Here is an 11,201-nt window from a genome sequence, read left to right on the forward strand (position 1 = left end):
CAGGCCTCATCAAAGCTGGAATTCTGAGGGACGTGCCCGCGCAGGGAGAGAGAAGGAACGGTGTGCCTTTCTCCCTACAGTATTGCCTCTCGTCTATCATCCCGTACTGTAAGAATCAAATTCCATATTCCACATGGTCAGAGCATTGCGGCTCTTCTTCTGAGAACCTCCCAAATAACAGCCACCATAGACCTTAAGGGGCAGGGGGAGGGAGAAGAACTTGGAGGAAACATTAGGAATCTAGGGGTCCATCAGAAAAAGGATTACATGATTCTAAGAGTAAACTTAACATTCAAAACTGTGATCTCTGGGCTTCAGAATGATTGCAGTGGAGACTGTTTAAAGAACAAGTGCAAACACAGAAAATCTTCACTATGGTGTCTCAAATGAGGTGCCCCATTAGCATTGTAGGATATTTAGGAGAAAGTTGTTGTTATTCAACTTTGTAACTATGTGAGCAACTCCGGAAGGGAAAAAAAAGCCAACAAACACTGTCACCAAGGGGAGCACCTGTGTTTATTTGGACAGATGCAGTTGTTTCACTGCTTCATGTGAGGTGAATGCAGGCATATGTTGGATGGTTAAGCTGTTGAAGGAGTTTCAGACCTTGCTTCTGTTCTACCATTAAATCTTTGCAAAGATCTGAGAAGAGAGCCTGAAGGAGTTTGGATTTTGGTTTGATTTTTCCCCCCCTATGTTGGAGAGGGTTATTGAGTTCTCAGAAAATGGAAATTAGCCCTGTTCAGAGAGTCTCAAGAAGATGCCTTTAAAAAAAAATAACAGAAATTATGGGTTTTTCCTGCCTTGCTAATCTTGATTCTATGCCAGGGACAGCGAACTGCGTTTGTTAGATTGCTGCTGGGCGCCCAGAGGAGGGAGGCTTGGCTCCTGCCTGAGGGGGTATTACAGCGCCAAGTGCGCAAAGGGCATGGGGGCTGAGTATTGTTTCACATACACAGTAGAGTAGAGTAGAGTAATAATTAGAAAACCAACTTGCGTTAAATTTGTTTACTCTTGTTAGAGGACAAGTTGGTACTATATATGTGTATATATATATATATATATATATATAGAAAGATGCCAATTATATGTTTCTTTTAGCCAGAAATTCCACTTACAGCAATTTATGCCAAGGAGATAATAAAGGATGTGGAAGGATCTTCATTTCAGCCTTATTCTTGCTACGCCCCAATCCATTATCCATTCCACAGCCAGAAAGGCCGTCTATAGCCAAATAAAAGCACTGCATTTCCCTGCTATAGACCTTCAGAGGCTTTCCAATGTTCTTAGGATAAGGTTTAAAACCTTTGCCTTGATCCACAACGCCCTCTGCAATATGGCCTCTGCTCCAAGGCTTTGCCATTCTCTAGCCACACTGGTTGTCTCAGCTCTGAGTATAAAGAACCTTTCTCTCACACCTCAGGGCCTTTGCACGTGCTGTTCTCGCTACCTAGAGCGCTCTTCTTGCTCTTTTACTCGACAGCTCCTCATCCTTCAAGATCTTTGAGTAAATATCACTTTCTTACAGAGATTTGCCTGTCTCCCCACATCAGTTAAAACACTCATAATTATTTCCATACCCCAGGCACATTTAGAACTCCTATAAAACATATAACTATTTATGTAATAATGTCTTCCTCCCTCGACAAAGTGAACTCCAAGGACAGGATCCAAATCTGTTGATCTTGTTCGACTCTGTGTTAAATGGGTAAATCAATAAAGCATTTGGATTCTGTGGGCGTGGGGTAGTCATTTCAAATGAAGTAATTTAGAACCAGGTGGGGGTTATCTTGGGGAAGGGCTGCTAGCCTAAGGAGAGAGGCTTTCCATGAAGAATGTTAAAAGGTGACCAAAGCATCCACTGACCTTGAGGGAGAAACCTGAGTTTTGTATACTGAAGAAGCTGAAATAGGTAGGAATCAGATATTTTAGAAGGTGTAAAGAAATAAATGTTTCTGACCTTGTCTTCAGAGCATTCCTGGCCTCTGGGATATATTTGTATGAAACTGTCATTTCCTATTTATAAATTAGCCTGGAGGGGTTGTGGGTAGGCAGGTGGACTGAAGGTCTATTGGGGGGCGGGAGGGAGAGAGGAGAGGAAGGAATGAACAAAGGTGTCTACTCAGCATTTTGTACATCCATTTAACAAATAGTTTTTGGTGACTTAACAATATGCCAGGCATTGTGCTAGAAACTTTTGGAGACAGGAGGGGCAGGTAATACAGAGATAGAGGATCGAAAGCTCAAGGTCTGTAGAAGCACAGAGGAAAAACCAAGAATTTGCTGAAGCCAGGTGGGAGAAGGTGTCACCAAGAGGGTAAATTTGACCTGGACATTTAAAAAAAAAAAAAAAAAAAAAGGAATTTTCAGTCAAAAAAGAAATGGCATTCCAGAAAAGGGAATAACATGAGCTGGAAAAATCCCAGTGTTTGGACAATAGTGAGAAAGTAGAGTGATATGTGTACCAGGAACCCAAGCTGAAAAGCCGTGATAATAATAATATCTGACATTTGGCAAACACCTCTTATGTGCCAGACACTGCTTGAGTGCTTTACCAACATTATCTCAGCTTGTAAGCGGCAAAGCCAGGATTTTGAGCCAAGGCAATCTGAACTCCAGAGCCCACACTTGTAAGCATGGGTCTATTGCACATGACCAAGGCGACCGAGTGCTATGCTAAGCTCCTGCGAGGCCATAAGGGTTTGGGAAAGATTTTTATCATTTGGAAAATGACCCATTCAGACTGGGCTTTAGAAAGTCCATCTGAGAGCTGTGTGCAGACCAGATATGCAAGATGGCATGAGAGAGAGAAAACATGGGATACGGCGCCACCATCAGGAAATGGGGAGTGTCCTTTACAAGCAAAATTCACGAGTGAGCCAGTGAAATGTTAGAGCTGTTGCCACGGATGGAAACGATTATGAGTTCTAGAAGAGTTCAGCGACGGCAGAGCTAACTTGGCTGAATGGGAAGCATCTAGTTTAACTTGAAAGAAGGGCGAGTTGATGTGTCCAAATCGAGATTTTCTTTGCCTCTTTACAGTGAAATGATCCTGTTGTTGTCCCCAGATATCCTGGTTTGTGTCCCCCTAAAACTCATGACCACCCTGAACCTCAGAGTGTGACCTTATTTGGAAATAGCATCTAACAGATGTAATCAGTTCAGATGAGGTCATTCTGGAGTAAAGTGGGCCATAAATGCAATGACTAGTCTCCTTATGAGACGAGGAAGAGACATGCACAGAGGACACGGGCACGGGGAGCAGACCTTACGAAGGCAGGGGCAGAGACTGCATGGTGCAGCTACAAGCCAAGGAACCCAGGATTCCTGGAAACCCCCGGAAGCTGGAAGAGGCAAGGAATGATCCTCCCTCATCGGCTTCAGAGGGAGCACGGCCCTGCAGGCCAACACCTTGATTTAGGACTTTCGGTCTCCAGAACTGTGAGAGAATAAGTTGCTATTATCTCAAGCCACCCAGTTTGTGGTAATTTGTGATGGCAACCCTGAGAAACTACACCAGGGAGGCTGAGAAACCAGAAGCCAAGTTCCTCTCCGCTTACCTGATTTTATGGCCACGGTCCCCTCAGCCATGTCCTTGAGGTGAACCAGGCTAAAGGCAGCCTGTTAGGGGCATGGACTCTGGATGTCAGGTCCCCCTCCACCACTTACTCACTGGGTGACCTTAGGCACGTTACTCAATGGCCCATGTGCCTCAGATTACTTACCTGTAAGATGTGGTTAGTACTAGTCCCTACTTTGTAGGTTGTTTTGAGGATAAAATGAGTTGATAATTCATTAGCATATAGAGCAGTGGTTGCTGTTACCGTTATTGTCACCGAGGGCATCATTCACTTGGGTTGGAATGGGGAACAAGATGCCCCAGACCTTCACTACTTGTCCACTGCGCTAACGGCAGGGCCCTGCCTCCGTGCCCTGCATGCACAGTGATCCACCTCCATGCTGCCGTGCACATGGCCTCGGTGACGAGGGACATGGGGACGGGGAGGGGGCTCTGGGCACAGGTATACGGGGCACGAGGCTGATTAAATACTCATGTGCCTCTCAGATTCAGCTCCACATGCACCAGTGCAGGGCTGTGAGAGGCGTCTGTGATTCAGGTGGTGCAGCGTCCCAAAGGCTGCACACCAGGCCTGCCTCCTGGTTGTTTGCTCCAGAAAAGGAGGTACAAGCTGCCAAGCAATACAAGAGGCCGCAGCTGTTGGATCCCAGGAATCAAACCGCCACATCCCACGAGGCCAAATTCAAATGCAAGGGCCTGGGAAGGGCTCCAAAAGCATCCTTTGGAGTCTCTCTTTCCCAGATCTGGCCTATCCCACAGCTCACAGAATAGCAATTGCTGAGCACACTAACTCTGAGTTTAATCTGGCAGCAGAAAAGAGTTGAAAATAAATTTAAGTGTTCTCTAGGCTTCTTACCTTCTTGGCCTGGTTCCCTAGAACCCTTGGCTTCTCTAATTCCAGGCTCTCCTAGGTCTAGGGAGGCCATCATCCCTTCTGCCCTCCGTGGTTCCAGCTTATGGAATATAATCACAAAGAAGGGATCCACATGTCACATTTATGTCCCAAAATAAGGGCTCACCAGTAAACTATGTAGGCTCGAGATCAAAATGGGGATTTTTGTCCCTTCCCCCACCTTAAAATCAGACCTCCGCATCGTGATAGATAAAGCTGGCTGCAAATCCTTTGACCCTCCTCTCATTGCGAGCAGGATCTATGGCCCCTATTTTTGAATCTAGGTTGGATCTTTGACCAATAAAATATGGGTGGAAGTGGCACTATGCCAGCTTCCCAGCTATTCTTCTGGTCTTTTGGAACACTCAGTCCTAGAGCCCTGAGTGACAAGTGAGACGTCCAACTACCCTGCTAGAGAGAATAGTGAGGCCCTGAGAGTCCATGGAGAGGAAGCGCCCACCTAAGCCCAGCCTTCCGGCCAGCCCCACTTTGGTGCCAGGCATATGAGTGAAGCTGTCTGGGACCCATCCCCCCAGACACGCCCAGCCACCAGCTGAATACATGGAGCACCCCTGGTCAGAGCCATGTGGAGCAGAATTACCCAAATTCCGGATCTACAAAATCGTGGTATATAATGGCTGTTGTTTTAACCACCAAGCTTTGGAGTTGTTTGTTACTCATCAATAGATAACCGGACCACCAAGCTTTGGAGTTGTTTGTTACTCATCAATAGATAACCAGAACATTCACCCAGTCCTGGATGGAGATGCTGGACCACCGAGAGCAGAGGTTGAGCTTGGCGGCCCAGGCAGGTGCTCTCTGGTTGTGCTTAACAAGCTGAGGCTGGGTGCCCAAAGAGAGCCCCACACCTGAGCCCAGGGCCCAGGAGAGCGAGAGGTGAGCAGTGAGCCCAGGACTCTGTGCAGTGCACAAACTTGCCCCTGCTAAATGGGCTTAGCAGTGTCCACCTCTCACCACTTTCACTAATCAGATAAACCTCTCTCTGGAGGACTTCCTAAGAGGGTGGAAGTGTTTGTAGAAGTCTCGTCTTCTGTGAAAACCTGAGAGTAGAAAAATAAATATCATATGGTAACTGAAAAAAACCACAGATTATCTGATTTGACTTTGCAAAGCAAACACATTCTTGGAACTGGTAAGACAGAAGCTGGCAAAATAATAGATTTTCCCTTCCCAATTTGTCATTAATCCAGAGCAGGCCAGGTCCCATTACATCTTGGCTTTTTTTTTTTTTTTTTTTAAATTTCTCCCTAGGAGCCCTCTTCACAATTATAATTACTTGCTCATAGGATTATCTGTTTAACGTCTGTGCTTCTCTACTCTGAAAGCTCCATGGTGGCAGGGAATTTTTTTCCACTGAATCTCCAGGCCCTAGCTCAGTGTCTTGCTCAGCACGGATGCCCAGTAAGTGTTCACTGAGTGGATAAATAAATGAACATGGTGTCCCAACACTGGCAGGATGGAGCCCTGATGTCACTTACTCCTCAGGTCTCAGCCTCTAAGCCAGCCCCTCACCCCTCCTGTTCCCCAACTCCATTGGAAGCCTTCCAGCCAGGGGTGTCCACTCCTGCCTTGCTGTGGGACGCACTGGTATGGCATTAGCTTCTCTTTAGTTTGCACACAGTTGAACTGTATCAGCACGAAGAGGAGAAAATTCTAATCCCCAGGAGGCAGATTTTTCTGTCCCTACCTTTTACTGCCAAGCTGGCTGTGTGACCCTAAGCAAGTCACCTAACAGATTGGACCCAGTCTTCTGTAAATAAGCATAATGTTCTCCGCTCTGCCAACCTCACATGGTAGATGTGGGAATCCAATCAGAAAACGAGGCCAAGGCATTCTGTAACACTCTCCTCCAAACCATTAGCAGTGGAGTGCATTCGTAGGATGAAAATAATACACAAAGTTTGTCCATGGCTCAGGATTTTTTTTTTAAATAGCTTAATTGACTTGACATATACTTCACATACCATATAATTCACCATTTTAAAGTTACAATTCAATGGTTTTTAGTATGTTCATAGAGTTGTGTAACCCTCACCACAATCAGTTTTTGAATATTTTCATCTCCCCAAAAGAAACCTCATACCCGTTAGTAGTTACATCCCACCTCCCCTTTAGCTTCCCCAGCCCTAGGAAACCGCTAATCTACTTTCTGTCTCTATAATTTCGCTTATTCTGCACATTTCATTTATATGACATCATACAGTATGTGACCTTTTGTGCCTGGCTCTTTCACTTAGCACAGTGTTTGCAAGGTCTTCCATGTTGTAGGATGTATCAAAACTTCATTTCATTTTATTACCAAATAATATTCCATTGTGTGAATATGCTACATTGTGTTTATTCATTCTTCAGTTGTTGGACATTTGCATTGTTTCCACCTTTTGGCTATTATAAACAACGCTGCTGTAAACATTCATCGGCAGGTTTTAGTGTGGCCATGTTTTCATTTCTCTTGAGGATGTACCTCGGAGTGGACGTGCTGGATCATAATGTATCTCCATGTTTAACCTCCTGGCTAAGGCATTTGCTGCTTCGGATGTGTGTGTGTGTGTGTGTGTGTGTGTGTGTGTGTGTGTGTGTGTAGGGGTGTGTGTTGCGCACAGATCTATGCAGGAGCCACGTTGGAATACTGTTTTGTATTCAAAATGATTCTTGGCCAATCAATTTCTTGTGACTCTAAAATGTCTGCCTGTCTGCTCCTTTGTCTGAATGTTGTCCCTGTGGGGTGATGGTCCTCAAATAATTACTCCATCAATTAGAAGACTGGCAAAAATCAATGCAAGCATTCTATAAGAATCAATTTGTTATATGACATTTACAACGGAGAGTGTTGTAAATGTTATTATTAGTTGTCACTTGTATGTTACGCACCTTCTAGATTCATAAGATTTATAATCAAAGTATGGACATAGACATGGGCCTACATTTTTGCTCCCTAAGGCGCTGTTGCTAAACGTGTACCAGCACATGCACTCTGGGTCAGCCTGTGTCAGAGGAGCCACAGCACTGGCTTGCCTGGCGGTGTCTGAGCAGCTGGACTAGGAGCTTTGTTTGGCAGAGGATGGGGCAGAGAGGGAGGGCGAGAGTTTAAATTTCCAGGACAAGGCCCGGTAATTGCCAATTATAGACTGTAGTCCTTTCAAACCTTTGCCCTGTAGCTATCCCTGACACCCCTTTTAGGGCCTCCTTTTTCTGGGCTTGAATTTGCCCCAGTAACTCTGAATCCCCTCTTCCCTTTAAGAGAGCCCCACTTAAGTCTCCTCCTGCTTAGACCCTGGCCTCAGTCCCGGAGAGGCAAGGCCCGATTTCCTCTCCTGGAGCCCCAGGCCCTGCATCCCGCAAGGGGTCCATGACAAACACGTATCAGGATGGCCCCAGTGTGCTGCTCTGTCAGCACAGCTGGCCCTTTGGGGAAGGGTAATCTCTGGACAGACATCAGAAAGATACTCGTGAGTTTCCATGCTTCGAATGCTAGGCTTTCCTTGGGTTTCCTTTTATTACGAGCACAGATGCAAAACACCTGCTAATGTCACTGGAGTCAGTGGCTGTCCTGTCTGGAGTACGTGCCTCCTGACTTGAGGAATGTCAGTTCCCAGCTGATGACAGTCTCCGATAATACTCTTAGCATTTTCCTCCCAAGCCATTTCCGTAGGACTGACTCCGTACTCCATGATCTGTTGGCGGTATGTGCGCGCGCGCGTGTGTGTGTTTTTGTGTGTGTGTGTGTCGCGGGGAATGCTGAGACCTCGGTTCACCTGTTTATTTTTTCTTTAAACGAGTTTGCTCATGACTCTTGTGCCATGCTATTTCTCCCTGGCCTAGCAGGGCATTTGGCCCTCAGGCAGGTGCTCTGTTCTTCTCTGTCCCTGCCGGCCGCCTCCCAGTGGCCCCTGTCAGTCAGCTACCTACCTAACTCAGGGGATCAGAGTGTTGAGCAAAGACGAGGCAGGGACAAGAAGCCCCATGTTTTCTCTCTGATACCAGGCTTGACAGCGAATGCTCATTCTGCCTTTAGCTTCCCAAAGCTTTCACAGCATTGTCTGAGATCATTGTACCCTTGCAAAAATAAAGGCCTTCGCATCCTGTGTCTGCCTCCTGAGACCGGGATTGCTTCCTTTTCACTGTCCCCTCTCTCTCTGCACACCACAGTCAGGCCTGCATGTTGAAATGTCTAATTTGCAGAGAAAGAAGTCTCACGATGACAGTTTTGAGAGAGAAAACCCTGTTACAAAACGGATAAAGATTTCTGCAGAACCAGTAAGATTCACCTAACGATTACTGCCATTTTAAATTGGCATATCGATCCCTTTGTCAGGGAAATAAATTGATCAGGTGCTCACATCATGCCATCAGATCAATTTTTACTGCACCTGAGGGGCTGAGAGCATTCTTCATGGGATTGTGTGTTAACAGACTAATTGATACTTTCTGGATTGCTTCTGGGGATAACAATTTGCTTTTTATTGGCAAGAGGATGTGTGGTATTTCCCCAAAGTGATTAAAACTGAGACACACGTGAGATCAACTGGAAAATACCTCTGATCCAAAAGAGACAGCCCCTGACAGGTTGCTCCTGTGCAGCTCACATGGCAGTGAGTGTCTCCACAGGCAAACGGGGAAAGGCCCAGAAAACACAAGGTGCACATAGGTTATAACTGTGATTGGTTTATTGGAGTTGAGTTACAGTGAATTAGACTCTGGTCCAGTTTCCTATGCAGTTACCAGCCACTGAATCACCACTTTCTCTGCCTAATTTGCTTTCCCAGTGCCACTGGGGAGACTTTGGAGCTTTCTAGGATGCTGGAAACTAGGGCAGACCCATTTCCCCTGGAGGCTCATCTCTAAAGAGCGCAGGCAGCACTCACCAGCCCCTAGCAGGGGAAGGGAAGGTTGGTTGGCCTTCACCTTTCTCCCAGCCCTGCAGGCCGGTGCCATTCAAACCTGGCCCAAACATTTGCAGGCACACACACCAATCCTGAACAAATAATTGCCCATAGAATTAGTTTGTAGTGTTTAGCATTCTGGGCTGCTGGTTTCTCTCACACATTCTATGAGTTTTAAGTGCAACCTGCAGCAAGCACGTTTGGGAGGGTGCCGCAGCAGAGAAGCAGAGTGAATGTGTGTGTAGAACTTTGGGTCCATTTCAGCCCCACCCCCGCCCTCTCCACCTAGTAACTGATGTGTTTATTTCATGCTGAAAATGGGAGGGCTATCACAGCCCTTCTGCAGGGGGAAGCTTTGTGGAAAGAGATTGTCTTTGTTTTTTTCCGGCTCCCTTCCCAAGTCCTTGAGTGCCAGCTAGACGGATGCCGTTTGATTATAACGCGTGTGCAGGGCAGGCTGGGAGGTAAGAGCAACATGCCACTCGTGCCCATAGTCAGAGGAAGGCCGGGGCAGAAGGGCTCGCCGGCCTCCCACGCCGGTTCTCCCGCTCCCACGCTCGTCTCAGACTGAAGCATTAAAAACAGTACTTGTGTGTGAAAACAAAAAAGATCTTAGAGAATTGCTGGATTTTGCTCTTTGACTGTCATACTTAGGATTATACTTGAAAAAAGCAGATTAGGGAATATTAGATGTAACTGTGAGAAGAATAAACTCTTAAATATTTATTCAATTCCTATTTCATACAAAGCAAGGAAGGTTCCCCTAGCTATGAACTCCTGGAGCCACCTCATAGTGAGGTTTTTTTGCTGACATCAGGGAGTTTACAGTCTAGTCCAGGAGTCAAGGTATAAACATAAGAGTTATGGTAGCATAATAAATAATACATAATAGCAACTATTTAGCATATATAGCACTTTCTTTTATCTCTTCAGGAATAATTCTCTTAGGAAAGTAGCTAGAGCAGTTATGCAAATATATCCAACTAATCCACTAGGACCTGTCTTCAGAGGAATGGATAAGGGGTGGGTAAGGAAGTGAGGGACGGGTGGTTGGATTTTCCAGGAAGCCAAAAAGAGAACCTTAAAAGAACAATTCTACCCCTCTGCTCTATCCAGCAGTGGCAGTGAAGAGTGTCTGCATGGGGCACACACGGAAGCGAGCACTGTGGAGAGTTACTGGGGAGACTGTACCCCAGCACACGGTCATTTCTGCCACACAGCTCCCGGGGGTTTGGTGACATCCCTGTGCTAAAGGGGTGTGTCTGTCTGTGCCTGAAGCATTCCTAGGCCCTTAGGAGACCTACCCTGTATGCTCTGGGGGGCTAGGCTTCTTTAACTAACAGATAAATCCCTCACATTCATTGGAGGATCACTGTATTAGTGGATTTCTCACTCACGTAACAGCCCAAAGTCACTCCCTTCCATTCAGGGACCTAGACGAATGGCTGACTCTTCCAAGGGTGGTGTCTTAGCCAGGATTTTCCCAAAAGAAAGCAAAGGGAAACAAGGGGAAACAAGGGATGGGTGCAGGGGATTTATTTGGGGACTTAATGTTGGAGCCAAGAAAGTATGAGAAGGTTGCAGGGAAACTGAAACGGATTCAGGTGAAGCCAATGCAAGGGTGGGTTCTCAAGCTGGTCCTCACCATGGGAAACTGAGGTAGCATCTCACTGGGACATTTGGAGGCATTGTGTATTCGTTTCCTAGGGCTGCTATAACAAAGTACGGGATGAGGTGGCTTAAACAACAGAAATTTAGTGTCTCACAATTCTGGAGGCTGCAAGTCTGATATCAAGGTGTTGGCACGGTTGGCTCTTTCTGACGG

Source organism: Rhinolophus ferrumequinum, chromosome 11, assembly GCF_004115265.2.
Source record: "Rhinolophus ferrumequinum isolate MPI-CBG mRhiFer1 chromosome 11, mRhiFer1_v1.p, whole genome shotgun sequence".
In the NCBI taxonomy this organism is placed as follows: domain Eukaryota; kingdom Metazoa; phylum Chordata; class Mammalia; order Chiroptera; family Rhinolophidae; genus Rhinolophus; species Rhinolophus ferrumequinum.